Source organism: Lampetra fluviatilis, chromosome 48 (genome assembly GCF_964198595.1).
Source record: "Lampetra fluviatilis chromosome 48, kcLamFluv1.1, whole genome shotgun sequence".
Taxonomy (NCBI): Eukaryota; Metazoa; Chordata; class Hyperoartia; order Petromyzontiformes; family Petromyzontidae; genus Lampetra; species Lampetra fluviatilis.
The window spans coordinates 537252-557265 of record NC_136322.1 but is presented as its reverse complement, the minus strand read 5'-3'; positions in this window follow the sequence as shown (position 1 = coordinate 557265).

The following is a 20014-nucleotide window of genomic DNA, read 5'->3' as shown; positions in this document are numbered from 1 at the left end:
ATTTTCAGCACTTATAGGGTTGAAAACAAGACAGAGAAACCTGCCAAATGTGGAGACCGAAATCTTTTCTTAACATAATTTATATAGCACTTTAACCGAGGTGATTCACAGAGAATTAACAACGGTACAGCGTGTGTGAATGTAACGGTGGAGATTAGGTGAATACAATATATGAGAGGAAGCAATTGGGGCAAATCTGTGATGCGTGAAATCGGTGAAAGCGAAATAGATTAAAGTAAAACGATGTTGAATAGATTGAATGAATTGGGTTAATAAGTGATAGCTATATCATAAGAATATCGGACTCAAGCTCTCCAGCCTGAAGCGAGGCATCCCCTCACTGGCGTCTCGTCAAAAGCAGCATCATTATTTCCATTAGAATGGCAAATGGAATTGGACGAGGTAAGTCCAGTGGTGGGTTTAGGGGTTATATGTTAAGGTGGTAACATATCTATATACGCCCCACCCACCAAAAAACACCTTATAGCTGTGTATAAAAGTGTTTTTATGTTTCGTTAAAATTAATCATTTTTAATTCGTAGTATTTAGAGAAGCGAATGCGGTTTTTTCACTAGGGGTTGTGTGCTGGGGAGTGGTGGTGCACTACGAAACTGGCGATCTGGGTTCGATTCCCACTCATGGCTACCAACACTATTGGCGATTATTGAACCGGTTCTAGGCCTCCCCTAGGTAGACTCAGTCTCAAATGAGTATCTGGTGTGTTGTGTAAACATCGCCACTGGGGAGACAAATGCGGTCGGGCGTGGTGCTGGCCACCCACCCCATGGTGCGCCGTTCATGCTTTCATAGGTGTTCGCTAACAGAAGTTGCCCCAACAGTCTGTTAAGGCTATACGGGGGATCTTTGTGTTTGGGGCTGGGTGTTCTGCGGAAATGTTTGCATTGACTGAGTGGTTCTGGGAGCCAAACAAGTTTGAGAAACACTGCCGTAGAGGAAACTACGGGTCTTATTTGCTTATCACTTTCTCTGCTAACCTGAGTTCTACTGGATCAACAGCCCCCCGTACTGTGCATTGAATGAACAAGGACGCTGCCTCTAGTGCCACCTTGTGGTGGGAACGAGCCGGTGGCCACACAAGTCAATAATCTGCTGTTGTCTTCCCACTATCTATAATGTTGATATTATACAGATGAGTGTTATAATTGTAAATGGCTGAGAAGTGGTATGTAATGTATGTTGAACTTCTAACACAGACCGTACGTAGCCAACTATTCGGAGGTGCGAGGTGGCAATTTGTGATTGCTGTGTTTTGCCTCTCAAGACTAAGTAAGTTGTGGTGAGGCTCCATGCTCAAATAAACCAGCCAGAAAATAAAGCGGTGATAGGTTGGTGTACAGCACACTCCAGTGGAGACTGCTGGCGTTTCCACGGTGCCGAGATGTTAACTCCCTCGCCTGGTATACAGGAGGTCATGGGTTCGATCCAAACCCTGACGCCTGTATATTTGGAGTTTGCCGTGTCCATCCCTGTGCTCGCATGGATTTTCATTCGGGTCCTCCGGTCCCCCCCTTCCCCCCCCCCCTTGATTTAGAAGCAGCATCACGGGTTTGGAGTATTTGGCTGCTGCTATAAATTTCCATGCAATATGCCACTTTGTTGAGCTATTATTTGTGGACATGTTCCTTTTGAAAAATAGCTATAGGGCTCAGTGGGTCTTACCTGGTAAAATAAAAAAAATAGTTAAGTGATTAGTCCCCTTTAAAGGACCATTTTGGAAGTAATTGATTCAGAATATACATTTATACTGTGCTCTTCTTCACACATATCCAGTAGTTTCATAGATGCCCAGTGATGGCGAGGAGGGCCATCTACCGGAGGGAAGAGGTGACAAATTCGCTCTACACAAAGTGTAAATAATTTGGTGTTAGGGGGGTGTTGGAACAAAATGGGGTTGGAAACACTGAGTCGTCACAACAATCCCCATAATCCCGAGGAAGAATCTGGATACGATTCTAGATTTGAATCTTTCGTGACTGCAAGGATTCATATTCTTAGGTTTTTTCGGTAAAGTCACGTCGGTAAAAAATTTTAATTAATAAAAGTAAAATAAAATAAAAATCAGGACGTTTCGGAGGCAACACAAGCTTCCGTCTTCAGGTGGAACCGTCACAGCACGCTTGCTGTATCAAGTAAATGAGAATTCCAAAAGATACTACCCCGTATATATACTGGTTGAGGGGGGATGAGCCAGGACAGGCCCCCTTTTTATTATTATTATGGTAAGGTTGGTGCGGCTTGAAACTACGGCTAGTCTACATAACAAAAGACTGAGACTTTGTTATGTAGACTGGCTGAGAGGGGGGGGGGGGGTGCCAGAGTTGTTAAAGTGCAACTGCTGCTAATGGGACCGAGCCTCTACCATATAGATGGTAAAAGCAAAAAAGCAGGTCAGGAAGAAACAGCCTCCTGCTATGTTGCTTGGTGGGTAAAACTTATAGCAGGAAACCAGCGTGTGAAAAAACAAAACAAAACTGGCTGTCTTTGTGACGGTTCCACCTGAAGACGGAAGCTTGTGTTGCCTCCGAAACGTCCTGATTTTAATTTTATTTTTATTTTATTTTACTTTTATTAATTTTTATTTTTTACCTACGTGACTTACCGAAAAAACCTAAGAATATGAATCGGGATACGAGTAAAACTCGCTAAAGTGTGAAATCCTGTGTGATTGGCCATACTCCCTATATTCGGAAGGATGAGCACAATATCTGTAATGCCCAGTCGTGGCTAAGGTTGCCTTATCTAGGAGTGTGTGTCTGTGTGTTTGGGACCGTGCTAGGACATAGCCGGGAGTGTGTGTTCGAGTTTTTATGTTGTACTATAATTTGAGTGTGACTTGCTGTTTACGAGCTACCATATGCAAACGTGTAGGGTGGCTTGCCTACAAACAAACAACGGCAGACCAAATTTCGGTTTAAAGCTTTCGTGACTGCAAAGATTCATCTTCTTGGTTCTTTCGGTAAAGTCACGTAGAAGGGAAATAATAAAATAATTAAAATACAACATAATAATAAAGTAATTCTCACAAAGAAATGTATTTAATAATGTTTTACTTTTATTATTTTATTAGTTACCTTCTACGTGACTTTACCGAAAGAACCAAGAAAACGGCAGACCACCCTCTTTATGTCACAATACACGCACGAGTGACTTGGCTAACCAAACATATTATAGTGATGCCTGCAGAGGTTTATGACTATTGTACACTTATTGCAATATTGCAATAGGCATGCTCCTTAAATGGAGGAATAGCGAAACTATACAAACTCTCTGTTTAAGCCCTCTCGACATTGGCATCATACTGTATCGCTATGCACAGGAATAACAGGTCCCTGCGGGGTGGGCTGGTAGGAACGAATAACCAAATAATGTAAACATAATGTATTATTACACTTGTTTAGACAGGAAAGCCTCGCTGAGTGTAAAGGTTTTACTGGTAGGAACGAAGTGAACCATCCTACAATAGATTATATCGTCCGTCCGTCCGTCCGATGTCCGATTAGGTGTAGCAACATCGCCCCCTACTGCAAACACTTGGCAGGACCCTACAAAAACCTTTAGACTCAGTGACGCTTTCCTGGCTAAACAAGTGTAACATTCCCTTATAATTCCCTGAGATAGCTTTTAATTAAAACATTTAAATTAAAAATGAATTCCCTGAGATAGCTTTTAATTAAAACATTTAAATTAAAAATTAACTCACAGCGGCCTAAAGCCTACAGCTAGGCCTAAAGCCTAGAACTAGGTCTCAAACTCTCCCTTCGTATTGTACCCCCGCGTGTGTGAAAGGGAGTTAATGTTTAACAATGTTACATTCCCTGATGTTTTTAAATAGAAACATTTACATTTAAAGCTTTTACATTAATAATTAGAACATTTAAATTAAAAATTAACTCACAGCGGCATAAAGCCTACAGCTAGGCCTAAAGCCTAGAACTAGGCCTCAAACTCTCCCTTCGTATCGTCCGATTAGGTGTAGCAACATCGCCCCCTACTGCAAACACTTGGCAGGACCCTACAAAAACCTTTACACTCAGTGAGGCTTTCCTGGCTTAACAAGTGTAATGATACATTATGTTTATATTCTTTGGTTATTCGTTCCTACCAGCCCACCCCGCAGGGACCTGTTTGTAGGGTCCTGCCAAGTGTTTGCAGTCGGGGGCAATGTTGCTACGCCTAATCGGACGATACGAAGGGAGAGTTTTAGGCCTAGTTCTAGGCTTTAAGCCTAGCTGTAGGCTTTAGGCCGCTGTGAGTTAATTTTTTATTTAAATGTTTTAATTATTAATGTAAAAGCTTTAAATGTAAATGTTTCTATTTAAAAACATCAGGGAATGTAACATTGTTAAACATTAACTCCCTTTGACACACGCGGGGGTACGATACGAAGGGAGAGTTTGAGGCCTAGTTCTATGCTTTAGGCCTAGCTGTAGGCTTTAGGCTGCTGTGAGTTAATTTTTAATTTAAGTGTTTTAATTAAAAGCTATCTCAGGGAATTATAAGGGAATGTTACACTTGTTTAGCCAGGAAAGCGTCACTGAGTCTAAAGGTTTTTGTAGGGTCCTGCCAAGTGTTTGCAGTAGGGGGCGATGTTGCTACACCTAATCGGACATCGGACGGACGGACGGATGGACGATATAATCTATTGTAGGCTGGTTCACTTCGTTCCTACCAGTATAATGATCAGCTACCACCCTCTGCTGTTGACACTGTGGCAATGCCATCAGCAGCCCAGTAACAGGCACCGTTGGTTCCTCTTCCATTGGAGACAATGGACTGGACTCCACATCCCAGCTTATGATTAATGTAAGAGCATAATTCTGGTGCATGGAGCAGTAGTGCAATGCAGTTGTGCTGGGCTATGAGCCCGAGCCAACATGGGTTTGATTAACGGTCGTGGCGAGTGATACACTCGTGAGGGCCTTTCTCGTGTACTCTGTGAACGCCACAAACACATGCGGTTGCGTCGCTTCACAAATGCAATTGGTTGCCCTCCCATCACAACTCGATGCTAAAATGTGAATTCTGAATGATAATTTAAATTGCACTTGCAAGTGACATGCATCTGTGTCAATTGCACATCGAAATCCAATAATAACAATAGGAGGCAAAGCGGGAGGAATTAGCAGAATCAGACGCATTGTCGCAGTCAGTGAACAGCACAGAGCCACCCATCCAATCAACAGCCCAGGGCCACCCATCCAATCAACAACTCAGGGCCACCCATCCAATCAACAGCCCGGGGCCGCCCATCCAATCAACAACTCAGGGCTACCCATCCAATCAACAGCCCAGGGCCACCCTTCCTGCCTGGACACGCGGAGGCCCCGAGCTCCGACAGTTTGCGGATGCTTCACCATCGGCCTCATCAGCCACCTTCGAACCCACATAAAATACATTGATGGGATACAATCATCCACCACCGTGAGGGATTTGCCAAATAAGAAGAAGATCAAGATACACAGTGGTGCGAATCTCTATATTTTATTACCGTGGCTTTAATAATGAGAATGAACAATGACATACGACCTCTAAACATCTGTATACACATCTAAAATAACATCCACTATGCTTTGACTTCATGAAATATAGATTTAAAGTAAGAATGTCACTGTGCAAATTGACTATGCATCATTATTGAACAGCTCTTAAAATAATTCCCTACAAACAATAGTATACTGTACATTAAGGGGGAGCAGGGAAGGGGCATGATGAGATTAGGAAGTCTTGTGAGAGTTACAATTGGATTGAAGCAGTCGTATTTAGTTGCTTTATATGGCATGCATTACGTGTTAAATTTGTCTGAATGGGTAGAGCATTGGTTTGCACTTGAAGGAATCAGAACATTGCAAGTTAAAAATATCATCCAGAAGTCAACATAACCCATAATTCCCCGGGGTTTAATGCAATCAATTCCACTTTCTGGGAAGCCGATAGCGTTTTAGGATAAGGATGTTCAATTGGGTTGCATACAATTTGTGTGATAAAGACATCTGCTACTAGACGTCTCCTGATACTGCATTGGAGTGGTTGAGATATGACGTTGGGTACTTCGAGTAGCTGCAGCATTTAAGCGAGTGCCCTGCAAATGCAAATTATTATCGACAGGCAAATTCTATATTGATAGAAAATGTCGATTGCCGTATTCGTACCCTGTTGGACTAGCTACGACCACGAGTTCTAATTGGACTACATCGTTTTCTCCCCGCAGTCCCCTGCAAGTTCTCCTGTTTCCCATCGCCATCGCACGAGGCATACGCCCCCAAGCAGCACAAACACCACGCCCATCGTCAGCACGGCCAGCGAGAGCCACAGGCAACACGGCGGCTTGGAGGAAGAGGGGGAACTTGGAGTGACTGAGGACGAGGAGATGGGTGAGTCTGCAGAGAAGGAAGAGAGTCAAGATCGGTGGTTAGAGCGTTATGGTGCGCATGTGCTGTTATCTCCTGTGTTATATACAATCGCATGCCCATGTAATGCCCCTCGTAACAATCGGGGACAACTCAAATACTTCTATAACCACAATAACATTTGATACTTGAAAAAAAGTCCCGTAGATATAACTGCTGGACCTGAGATATACGTGTTCTGATACTTGCATTGTCTTTGTACTTTTCGTCTTTTGGCGTTCTCTGGTCCAACACTCGTGGTGAGACAAGGCGATAAAGAAGCCTGTCTCTGGTGTAGGCCAATCAGTTTCAAACAATGCATTCATTATCAGATCATGTTTGTGTTCATGTATGTTTTGCCACAAGTATGTGTGGTTAATGCAGACTTGATGCCTTGCAAAAGATATCTACGTGGTGTTTGAACATCTTAACACAACTCATGTTTTATTGCCAGAAAGAGTGAAACCTATTATTTTTAATCAAGAATATTACAGTTAATTATTACCTTGATGCGTAACACTGAATATGTAACTCCACAATAACTATCACTAGGGCCGACTATCTCCTCCATCCACATGGCCACTCAGCCATGATACCTGCTGTATATTTGCAGTTTGCATGTTCTCTCTCTCCGTGGTTGCGTGGATTTTTTCCGTCACACGTTTAGAGCAGGGGCGGTTTCTTCATTAGGGCGATTGGGCGACGCACCACCAATGTCATTCAACCACAGAGCTATGCTAGCCGTTACTGTGCCTCTGGATATAGTCCAATCAGCGTCATGTCACGTTCTGTGGAGTACCGCCTCTTTTTGGGCGATTTCACTCCGGCTGAGAATCGCCCAGAGTGGTCCCATAGACTTACATTCAAAGATGTTTTTTTTCGAACGGGGGGCGCTGCAATGCATTCTCTATGGCTTCCGGGAGGGCTCGCACTAACGTGCTTACGTCATCATACGTAAGCACGTTTCATCCAACAATATTATTTGTCGCCACCTAGTGGAATCTTTAATAAAAGCAACTTGAGTGGATTGTATTAATAGTGAGTATAGAAACAAACAAGATGTATTGTAAGAGTCACTTTATTTTTCATTAATATTAAAGAAGTGAAGTTGTCTTTACATGCTTAAGCTGTTAATTTATCCTTTGCATGGGTGGACCTTATCCTTATAAATCATCCAGACATTTGCCCCCCCTGAGAGATTTTGCAGGAGCCGCCACTGGTTTAGAGTATTTGGCTGCTGCTATAAATTTCCACATGGTGATAAGCCACTTCACTGGGCTATTATTTGTGGGCTTGTGGCTAGGTTGCTTCTGAAAAGAGCTACAGAGCTTATTGGGCTTGACCTGGTGAAATAAAATACAAATTGTTTAAGAGTACCTTTTACCCTAGCCCCACCCCATGACATCACCCGTTATCTTCACACCCATTGGGCCATATGACTCAGAGGCTTTCCACCCCTCTCTTCTCTACCGCCTGTCCATCAAGACCGGTGGCCTTGATAACTCCAACCAGTTTCCCCTGGGCCAGAGGGTCGATAACCCAATATAACAAGAAGTTACACTTTAGGTAAAAAATAATCATAATTCAAGAGCTGCAATGCCACGTGAATATGAGACGGTGGTCCTTAATAAATAACATCATAGCCAATACACGCGGTGTCAGGAGGGATAAGCATGGCACACCTAAATGAAGTGGGCTGCCCATGCTAACCCAGTTATGACTGCCAAATGGTGATCAGAGAAGCAATTGAAATGGAGATAGATCTAAACAACTTCAATAATGAGGACCGTTATAAACTAAGTGCTGCTTGACATCACATAAATAACAAGTTAATATTTACACTTCACTATAAACTACACTCAATTACATTTCAACTAAACCAACAAATCTAATATACACATCCAACGAGACAAGCAGTATGATTAGATAACTATGCAACAGCAATACCATACAACAAACTGCAATTTTAGTTAATGGTTCGAATAGTGGAGGAAAATTGTTTCAATTAAGTAACATATGAAAAGTATCCAGGCCCGAATTACAAAGCAAATGAGAATGGTCCATGCTGCCGCAGTTGATGACGTCATCATGGCTGATACTTAGGCACCACGTGGCCTAACCAAAAAACAATTACTGATCAAATTTTAACTGTACAAGTGGCGCAAGTGTACGTGTGGTGCAATGACAGCAGTTACTTCTCTAGGCTTTTACTGTTTCTCTACAAATGTACTTGCGGTACTTGTGGTGCTCAAGATCTCCACGACGGTTTGATGTGTTGTATTCCAGTCGAAGCTGTCACAGCTATAGACACCACTGTCATCGTTGGTGGCTTTCTTAATGGTGATGGAGCCGTCCCCATTCTTCAGGTCTCCAGAAAACTCCACTCGGGGAAACAACGGAGACTCGGGGCAAGGAGGATTTTGTTTCTCAGAGCAGAATAAAATCTGTAAGGATAACAGATGCACGATATGAATTAAATGTATAATCACAGCAATAATTTAATTATTGCGTTTGGTGCGTTATATATTTACACTAGGCGTTTCCCTTTATTTCCAGTCGGAGTAAATGCGTTGAGCAATTTTAATCTCTTTTCTGGACTCGTACAACACGACTGAGCCACTTAATAATGAGTGGTTGAAAGAGACTGTTACACACTTACGGTTTCTCTTTCTTTAAGCTCATCCAAAGTTTTGTATTCCCAACGTAGTGAAGTAAACACACGTGCCACTGTGAAGGTACAGCTCAGCTTCAGATCTTGCCCTTCCATCTGAGTCACACGATGCAACTTTTTGTTCACTGCGAGGGAAACAGTTATCTTGGATTCATACTCTTAGGTTTTTTCGGTAAAGTCACGTAGGTAAAAATAAAGAATAAATAATAATAAAAATAGAAATAAAATAATAAATCACGACGTTTCGGAGGCAACACAAGTCTCCGTCATCAGGTGGGACCGTCACAGCTAAATTTACTGTATCAAGTGAGGAAAAATCCAAGAGACAAGCTCTTAAATACAAGTTAAGGGGGAGGGGGGAAGGGGCTTATCTGAATGTGGTAATCAGGGAATGGAACGGTGGGGGGGGGGGGCTAAAAGGGAACACTTGGTGCACCTCAACTTGGGGTTGCAGCCGATGTTGGCTGCCAAATCCCACTGGACGGTGGGGTGGGGGGGCTAGAAGGGAACAATTAGTGCACCTCAGCCCGGGGTTACGGCCGGTGTTAGCTGACAAATCCAAAATACAAAATAGCAGTACTGTTAAACGCTGGTGATGTCAACACTCGGTAAAGTAGAATAGTACCTGTCAAATAAGATGGTACAAATATGTGTAGTTATTTTTTTTTACATGGTTAATAACATGTTTCCAATGATTACTCAGTTTGTACCCATCATCACGGTTGAAGTTATGTCTGTGTTTGTATATCTGGATGGCTTCGTGTACAAACCTTTGATGGTAGCCAGAAGGTTTGCAGAGCACCACTTTCTTTCGTGTAATCTCTGCTTACTAGACTCCACATCCATAATCTCCCGGATCCCCTCCTCTCTCCCTTCCTTGCCCTCTTTGTCCTCCCTCCACCCAGACGCTGGCTCTGCCATCTTGCATTCTACCATCAACACATCACTTAACCTCCTTGCTCCCCTGTGCCCTCATTCCCATTCTGCAAACCCCCCCATCAAGCCGTCGCTCTCTGCACAGATTAGAGCATAAGTGGAGGGCTTATCCCTCCCCTTCTTCCCTCTCTAATTATCTCTCCCTATTACGGCCAATACTATCTTCACTGGAAGTAGCCAAACAGAATTACTTCCACACTCTAATTTTTTCCCTTTCCTCTCATCCCCACCTACTCTTCTCTATTCTTAATATCCTTCCCCACCTTACCTCGCTTCCCTCGTCTTGTTTTATGTTCCCTCCCGCCCGCTCCGCTATCAATCTCTCATACTCTTAACCGTTCCATCCTCTCCATGTGCAAAATCCCGCTTCTGCTCATTTTCCTTACTTGCCCTCTTCCACTGGGGCAAACTTCCCCTCCACATTAAGCAAGAACCCTCCCTGTGTAGTTTCTGCTCCACCCTCAAGACCCAGCTCTTCTCCATGGCCCATGCTTCTCTCGATCCCTAGGTACCCCCGTAATTCCCGTAACCCACTAACCTCCCTCTCCAAACCCCATCCCTTTTCACCATATCACCTTGAGCTACCGTAATTGTACTACTCATAACCCTTGTAAAGCGCTTTGGATAAAAGTGCTATATACACATAAGATGAGATAAAGTAGAAAATACATTATTGTAACCCCCGAAATTAATAAAATTTGATGTGCTTAATAAAAATGGGTGGCTTTCAAAAAGAAAATTAAACATATCTAAAGGAAGCCACCCACTTTCATTCAGTACGTAACATTTTTTTAATTTCTGGGTTGAAAATCATGTATTTTCTATTATAGAGTGGAAATAAAAGTGTGTGCATTGAAAAAATATTGTTGTACCTATTTTTTACCATAAAAAATAGTTTTACTATTTAACTACTATTTTATTTTACTAGTTAAGGCCCACGAGAGCCATATAGCTGTTTTGCAGAAGCGACCTGGCCATAAATGTGAGGGGGGCAATGAAGTAGCTTATCATGTGGAAATTTATAGCAGCCAAATACTCGAAGGAGATGTTTCTTAATTTTGGAGGGAAAACCCAGAGGGCCCGGAGAAAAATCCCCGCGATCACGGGAATAACATGCAAACTCCAAATATACAGGTCTTAGAGTCAGCATCGAACCCACAACCTCCTGTATACAAGTGTAGTAACGCTCACGACTCGTTCACACCGGATAGTTGGAGGCACACTGGTTTATTTACACCATACGTTGTGACATACACACTTGAGGGGGTATCGGCCCCCTCACCCGTCTATCTGAGGACACACCTCCTAGCTAACCCTAGCCTGCCTCAGAGTCCTCCTCTCGTGGACTAGGGGAGGCTATCTTGGCCCGACACTGGTCAGTCGGGCCCGGTACTCAGAGTCCAGACCAGCACTGGCTCTGGCTCTGGTACCACGCCACTGGCTCGAGCCTGCGCGGTCCTGACATGGACGGCGTACCAGGGGGAGACCAGGGCTCTATCTAGGACGTCTTCCGTCTTCTCTTCTTAGCTAACACATCACTCCCGAGCCCCCCGATACATCCCCCTTTTATACACCCCCCTCCCTGAGGGGTGGGGCCCCGGGGGATCGTAACGTCCGAAGCGCGGACGTCGTAGAGGGCACCTGCCCGTGCACTGACGTAGCCCCGCCCACTGTGCTTGTTTACCATAGGCTGCCATGCATAACGGGCTCTCTGTAACACCCCTACACAAGGCTAGATAGTTAACATCTCGCCACTGTTAAAAATAGCATCACTGTAACCCTCAATGCCGATTAACAAATCACCCGGACTTGGAACGCGCCCGATCTGGGCAGACCTCGAAAGCCAAGCAGATGTGACCATGGACAGTGCCTGGATGGATGCCCACCATGCACAAAAAATTTTGTCATAGGGCTGAGGGGCCACGTTGTGGTTATATACATTTTAACTGTGCGTATATGTGGTGGCCGCCTTTACCAATCCGCATTGACCATTTGATGTGAAGTATGGTGAAACGACCTCCACAACCAGCAGGGCATGGGGAGGCCCTTATTCAGCAGTGGATTGACCAAAAATTATAATCTATGCTGCTAAGGGCATTGTGTGGCGGTCATCTTCACCAGTGGAAATTCTACATTCCCAGAGCAGGGACAATTTTAAAAACCACGGACAACTTCGTACAAAGTGCTACCTATTTTATGACCCTGTAGAGATGAAAATGATAGCTTGCCTATGTCAACCCTTAACCATATAACAAAAATTTAAGCATACGCATTGCTATACAACAACAGTCTATATAATGAAAGGTTAATAGCTATTACAATTAAAATAATGATCACCCCGATTGCAAAGTAGTGAAAAAACATTTATAACACGATATGCATGACATGTGGGATTGTCGTATTTGCAATCATTTAGTACTGTATTGTATGAAAGACGACAAGACATATATGAAGCGACTCGAATGATGAACGACTCGGAGCCTCTTTTATTAGCGCACAGTAACAATACTAGGTCCGAGCTTCGTGTTTGGTCTTGAAGTTCGTGCCTTCCCTCGAACGTCCCCTCTCCTTGTGTTCTCCCCATTTATATCTGTCGAGCCCCCTTTCTCGAATGTTCCCTCACTGTTTTTCCCCGAGCCAATCCCTGTCATTCTTCTGTAATGGATGCCAACCAACGCCCCTGGGTTCCACTCTGTTTCCCACCAATGCTCGTTCAAACCCTTTTCCTCTAATCACTTTAAAGTCTGCTTCCCAACCAATCACTGTGGAGGCCTCTTTCCGCTAATCGGAGTCCTTGGCCTATTTTAGAATAACCGTTATGCTACACATTGGTTTGGGCTGAGTGTTTGTTAATTTCGGTCATTGCATCACCCCCCCCCCCGCCGCGCCCCCCCCCCACCCCACTTTGAAAAAAAGAGCCATCCCGACTAACTTCAGGGAGGAATTACCAACCTACAGAGCATGGCGAGCCGAGGGGAATTCCAACCCAGAACGTGGTGATACGATATACAACATTACTGTGTCGACAGTGTGGCAATAAACAGTTTTAGCAGCGCAGACATTGCACCTCCCATAATTAGGAATAACGACAATAGGATTATGGGATCAAGGGGTGCAACGGTCTGCCGCGCTGATCAGTCTATTGTCAGAACCATCGTATGCATTTTGCGTGGGTTCTTGTCATCGGATCGGCATCCTCTGCAGGGTCCCGCTCCGAGGGGTCCTGGGTCATACTGAGCTCTGTGGGAAGCACAGGGTCATGCACTTTTGATGTGGGTGCTGCTGTCGGCCATAGCAGCTTGTCGTACACCCCAGACTGCGGCGAAACAGGGCATGGGGATGAGATGTTCAGGTGATTATGGAAATACGGATTTAGGTGCGATGGGTGAATGTACCAATGGTGATGTCCCGATTACACACGTATACATTGCGGCCACTTGACTTCAATTATTTCAACAGGGCTCTGCCATGGTCGATGCAATTTTGGGGAGGTATGTAGTGGGACCTGTGGACAATGCAGCCATGCCTCATCACCAACTGACTATGTAAGTGTGTGATTGAGTGGCAATTTGTGTCATTCATTTGCGGCCTGGGCATTCAATTTGTTTGCCATTGCCGCTGTCCGTGACTCATGTAGTCGGTCCAGTGTGACCTACAAGGACACCAGCTGACCTGGCACGCCTTTAAAAATGTTACCCAGCTGTGTCTCTATGGGAGGTTCATGCTACCTACCGTACATGAGGTAAAAGGGGGAAACCCCCGTGGAGGCATGTGGCACCAGTCTATATGCTTCCAAGACCCCAGGAATGTAAATATTTCACTTGGTTTTCGTCTCATTAACGACGTGGCCGAGCATCGCTGTCAGGGTCCTGTTCAGCCGTTCAACCAAACCATCCGTTTGAGGGTGGTATGGGGAAGTACGCACTTTCTTTGTACCCAATGCCTCACTTACTTATTTCATGAGTTTAGACAAAAAATGTCGTTCTTGATCAGTGAGGAGCTGCTCTGCAGGGCCTTTGTCCATCATGTATCCATGAAGGAACGCATCAGTAATTGATTCTTCCATTTTGTCTGGCAGCGGCCATGCCATCGGCCACTTTGTTAGGTATTCTACCCCTACTAGGAGAAATTTATTTCCCCGTTATGAGAAATTAATTGACTCTGGAGACAACGATCGGTTGTAAGGGAGGCTGTGATCTGTGCCCCGGTGGTTCTCGACCAATGCACTCTGTGCACCACACGTCTAAGCCATTTACATCCGCAGACATGCGCAGCCAATAATAATCCCGTTTTAGGGTCAAGAGTGTTTTGTGACACCCAAGGTGCAGCAACTTATTTGCATAGACCTCCCGCATAAACCTGCCTCACATGGATGTGGGTACCTCCAGGCATCGTCGTTGAGTGATCGCATTCCACCGCATTAATCCGTCATGCAACACAAAGTCAGATCATTCTAGGATTTACTTGGTGATGCAATGGTAGCAGGCTCGCGTCATTAGCTTGCAGCTGACTCCATTCCGTATAGGTCAGACCGAGCGCGTAGTCCCTGCACGGTTCCTTTGATGGTGGCTCTATGGGCTGAACTGCTGTTATCATCACCAGCATTTCCGGGGTATACATCTGCCCACACCTAATGTACACGCATACGGTTCCTTTTGACGGTATTCAGCACTTTAATGAAAAGCACTTATATCAACAATCATGGGAAAATTTTGGCAATCATAATAGGGATAGCATTATGCATTTAATCGTAAATCATGACTACGTTTCTCACCGCTCATCCGGAGTATAGGCATGTTTCGTTCAGGGCAGCAGAATGGGCGATAATACTATATTTTAAGATTATACCTTGATTTGAAGTTTCGTGACTGCAGGAATCCATACTCTTTGGTTCTTTCGGTAAAGTCACGTAGGTAGAAATACAATAAAATAAAACAAATCACGACGTGTCGATCGCAACACAAGCCATCCTCATCAGGTGGAGATAGCTGTGGTGGCAAGAGGTTATATAGGTAAGAAAGGGGGAGGAGCAAGGGGGGAGAGAGAGAGAGAGAGGGGGGGCGTGTGGGGTGGGGGGCGCGTGAGCGCTAGGAGAAGAGGACGTGAGGCTGGGGGGAGGAGTGGGCGGGCCTAGAAGTGGGAAGCTGAGTGTGGGCATGGGGGGATACAGAAAAAAAGGTGCTTGTAGACCGGCGGGTACGATGGAAACAACCACAACCAGTTAAGGCATTATATGGTTAATAGCATCCTTCCGATGATTGTTTAATTTGTATCCATCTTCTCGGTTGAAGTTACGTCTATGTTTATATATATCTGAAATCTACAAACTGAGTTGTACCTGCGGTAGCAGTTACATTGAGGAAATAAAACAACATGTCTCGGACCGTGTCCGCGAACACAAGGCAGATCTGAAACACGGCAGAACCAATACCTCTGCTGTAGCTAACCATTGTTATAACGCTTTGGGCTTGCTTGATATTGTTTTTTTCCGAGACCAAGGTACTCTGCAAACCTTCGGGCTACTATCAAAGGTTTGTTCATGAAGCCATCCAGATATATAAACATAGACATAACTTCAACCGAGAAGATGGATACAAATTGAACAATCATTGGAAGTATCTTAATTTGGGAGCTTTCGTGACTGCAGGAATTATTCTTTGGTTCTTTTCGGTTAAGTCACGTCTAAAAATAAAATAATAAATTAAAATAACATATTACGACGTTTCGATTGCAACACAAGCAATCATCATCAGGTATAAAAGAAATAGCAACAAAAAATATCTAACTAGAAAACTATAGACAGACATACAAGCAGACAGACATCACAACGGCACACAGAGAGAGGACATACATCGGCACAAAGAGAGGGGTTGTCTCTATGACGGTCCCTTAAATATAGAGAGGGGGGGCGAGAACGGAGAGAGGGAGGGGGCAGAGAGAATTAGCATATCACTCATTGATATGCTAATTTTCTAGTTAGATATTTTTTGTTGCTATTTCTTTTATACCTGATGATGATTGCTTGTGTTGCAATCGAAACGTCGTAATATGTTATTTTAATTTATTATTTTATTTTTAGACGTGACTTAACCGAAAAGAACCAAAGAACATTGGAAGTATGTTATTAACCAGGTAATGCCTTAACTGGTTGGTTGTTTCCATCATACCCGCCGATCTACTAGCACCTTTTTTTCTGTTTCCCCCCTGTCCACACTCAGCTTCCCACTTCTAGCCCCGCCCACTTCCCCCCCCCCCCAGCCTCACGTCCTCTTCCCCTAGCGCTCACGCGGCCCCTCCCCCTACCCCACACCCCCCTCTCTCTCTCCCCCCTTGCTCCTCCTCCATTTCTTACCTATGTAACCTTTCCACGGCAGCTCTCTCCACCTGATGAGGATTGCTTGTGTTGCGATCGAAACGTCGTGATTTGTTTTATTTTATTTGTTCCTACGTGACTTTACCGAAAGAACCAAAGAGTAAATATTATAACTATCTCATTATTTTAACAATAGCAATAGTAGTAATTATTATTGTAATTGTTTGTCCCACACAAAGAAGGAACAACAATAGCCGCTCTTGCGCCTTGATGAGCGGCGATTTCCGCGCTCTTTTCATTGGTCATAGGCTGGCCAGCATCAGCCACACTGTTTGGAGAAGACGTTTGCCCGCGTAGCTGGGCGTGACCATTAATTATTTCAAAAAGGGGGGTAAAATGTAGGCGTACTAACTTTTAAATTAACTAAAAAAAACGAATAGGCCTAGGATCTCTGATGTGCGAAACGACCCACAGCGGCCATCGGACCTACTCTTGCACTCAGAGAGATGTTGCCAGCAACGAGGAGGTACGACTATCCTCCTCTACCACTGGCAGGATGATCCCCAGTTCTCACACTAGTGACAGCAGGCGGTCTGTCACCAGTGAATCCAGCACCAGGCGATCCTGCCACGGGAAGGCTGCTTGGGCTAGAGTGAGCAGCGGGCTGTGGTACGCCAATGGCTACTTCCCCTCCCTCCATCGCCGGCTCTGAAACTTAGTTTGCACTGGAGGGAGTATTGTAGATCTCGGCCATCTGGTATGCAGCCGCCAGTGTGATCTTCCTCTCCTTGGGGATGACATCATAGACTTGTAACACGTCATCGTTGAGTACGGTGGGTAGCGCTTTGAGGGCTTCCTCATTTGACCAACTCAAAATATTGTACGATGCCTCGAATTGTCGTCGAATGCGCTCCAGTCCCTGCCAGCGACTACGAACTCACGTACTGGGCCCAGTTGCTTCGTTATTCGGCTGGCTCCCCCGGGGTCACCTGGTTCTCTTGAGCCTGGTGACCCACTCTGGCTGGCGGCCTGCTCTCTTCCGTCTCCGCCGTTCTCCGCCTCCTGCTGCTGTTGCTCGACGGGTGTCTGGGGTCCGCCTCTGCCAGTTGAGAGCCCAATGTGGGAAAATAGGCCATCATTGGCCTCGCAGCAGGTGGCACCTTCCCCTGGTTCTGTGCCATGCTGGGTCTCTTTTGCCGCTGGGGTAGGTTTAAGGGCCTGCGATTCTTCTCCACCCCGTTGGAGCAACGTAACTTATTGCAGTAAAGTGAAGACTGCGTTCGTCAGTTGGTACACGTGGCCCTCCAATCGTTCCCATCTCTCGGCCGCCTGTGGATCTGCAGGGTTGAGAGTTTTTCCTGCCAACATTTGGCAATGCAACTCCGGTTCCACACCGTCGTTGTGCAGGCCAGTAGGCCAGCCGGCGCAGCCTCCATTTATCGGGCCATCTCCGGGCTATGCAGTTTCGGGGCATGTGAAAGAGTTGCGGATCCCTATTTGACCTCGTTCAGAGTCCCGTTGGGCAGTGTTGTTTCCAAACCAGGCAAGACATCGCTTAGCCGATCCCACTGCTTCGACCACTGAAAGACTGGTTCTTTTCTTTATCTACAAGGTAAGGTCTTTATTTTACAGCACAGGTCCACACCTTCGTTCTCACTTTTTCCTGCAATGCCCCAAACTCCACCTCCCGCTCCATCTTTTAACCCCTTCCTGGCTCCGTCCCTCACCGCACTCCGTCTCTACCAATCATCACATCTTACCCGCATCTGGCCTAACCATCCCATCTGACGCTCTCCCAACCCTCCAGCTCTTTTCCCTTTTTAATGTTCCAGCCAATCCTCTTGCTCCCTGTGCCCTAACCAATAAGAGTGTCGAGTGTTTGCTCCAGCCTCCTTGATTACTCTGTCCCAGGGATCGTGTGGGACAATCATTACAAATAGATGTTCTGATTCTGAATAATTATTTGATTAGGTTACATGTGTATTACATCATTACTAATCCACATTCTGTGTACAACATTATCCACATTCAATCCACGTGGATGAAGGCCCCTTTAAGCCACTGCCGTCTCTCAAAATCCTGCAATGTATTCAAATTAACCAAGCACATGCATACGAGATTATATCATCGTTCCATTTCTGACGAGACTGCTGGCAGAAGGGCGTCCACTTTAGAAGGGAGAGCCCCTCTGAAGGGTAGTCTACTTCACTTCAAAGATGGCCACAAGGATTGGATGAGGGGTGAGATGCCCGAAATTGGACCCACCATACGTGGCACGCTGATTCACTGTAGTGTACCTATTAATACACTGATGGGTGGACGATGGATGGGGCATTTCTGAAAGGTGAGAAATAGAACCAGCGAGTTCTGGATTGCAATAGCAGTCTGCTTATACCATTACTCTTCAATAGGATCTGCACGTGTAAATGAAGGCACTTAACATTGAGTACACGATATGGTGATTGAACTATCACACTGCATGCACAATCATAATCATACTCACCAGCATGAACATGATGCAGAATCAGCAACATCATCACCATAGGCAGTACTCCCATTGTAATGACATCCATTCCTATATTGACCATCTGTACTCACACAGTGTACAAAGACCGAATTTCCCAATGACTTGTAGTGAGTGCTGTTAGCGAGCAACAATTTTTTATTTCGAAAAATATTTTACCAGGTAAGGCCCCCTGAGCGATATAGCTCTTTTTCAGAAGCGACCTGGTCACACATGATAGCTGAAGTAGTTTATCACGTGCAAATTTATAGCAGGCAAATGCACTAAACGCGTGTTTCTGAATGTGGAGTGAAAAACCGGAGAAAAATCCACGCGACCACGGGGAGAACATGCAAATTCCAATTATACAGGCGTCAAGGTCGGGATCGAACCCACGACCTCATGCATACCTTAACAGGTGGCGAGATGTTTACTATCTCGCCACCTGTTAAGGCCAACACAGTTCACGCGAGAGTAGCGTGGTCGGTTTCCATGCCGACTGATGGTTACTCACCTTACCAGGTATCAATTGGAGGCTGAGCCGACCTAGACCAGATCCAGAAGAAGTTGTGACATCGTTCGCCATGTTCTGCTCGCAGTTTAATGCAGGTGAGTTGGTTTGGAGCGCAGTGCGTCAATAAGTGCGTCAGTGGTCCTCTCCAATAACACGCATGCTGCTCACGGTTACGTCACGTAACGGTGGTCTCAGTACATGCAGCTGTGAGATTTGGGTTATGTGAAACGTCTTCATCAGATGATCGCCAAAAGTGATTATAATTTGTTTACACAAAGGAATGGAAAACAGAGGTGAGAGTCCGATAAGGTAGGGCAGGAAGTCAGGAAGGGTGCCAGCCCCTCACAGCACTTTGCAAATATCACCATTTTTTCTTAACCAGCTTTTTTAAAGAAATAACCTGGCCATAAATGATAGCTCAAAGAAGTGACTCATCGTTTGGAAGCGTATAGCAGCCAAAGAATCTACGCATGTTTGTAAATGTAGAGGGAAACCCAGAGGACCCGGAGAAAATTTTACACTACACGGGACTGCACATGCAATATACAGTACAAAAGTAATGACACGCGCATTCATATTGTATGTGGAGGGACCAATTATTAATGTGTAAGAGTAGCTCTAATAATAGATGGATACAGTGAAGAGGGAGGGTTAAATAATAATAATGAAA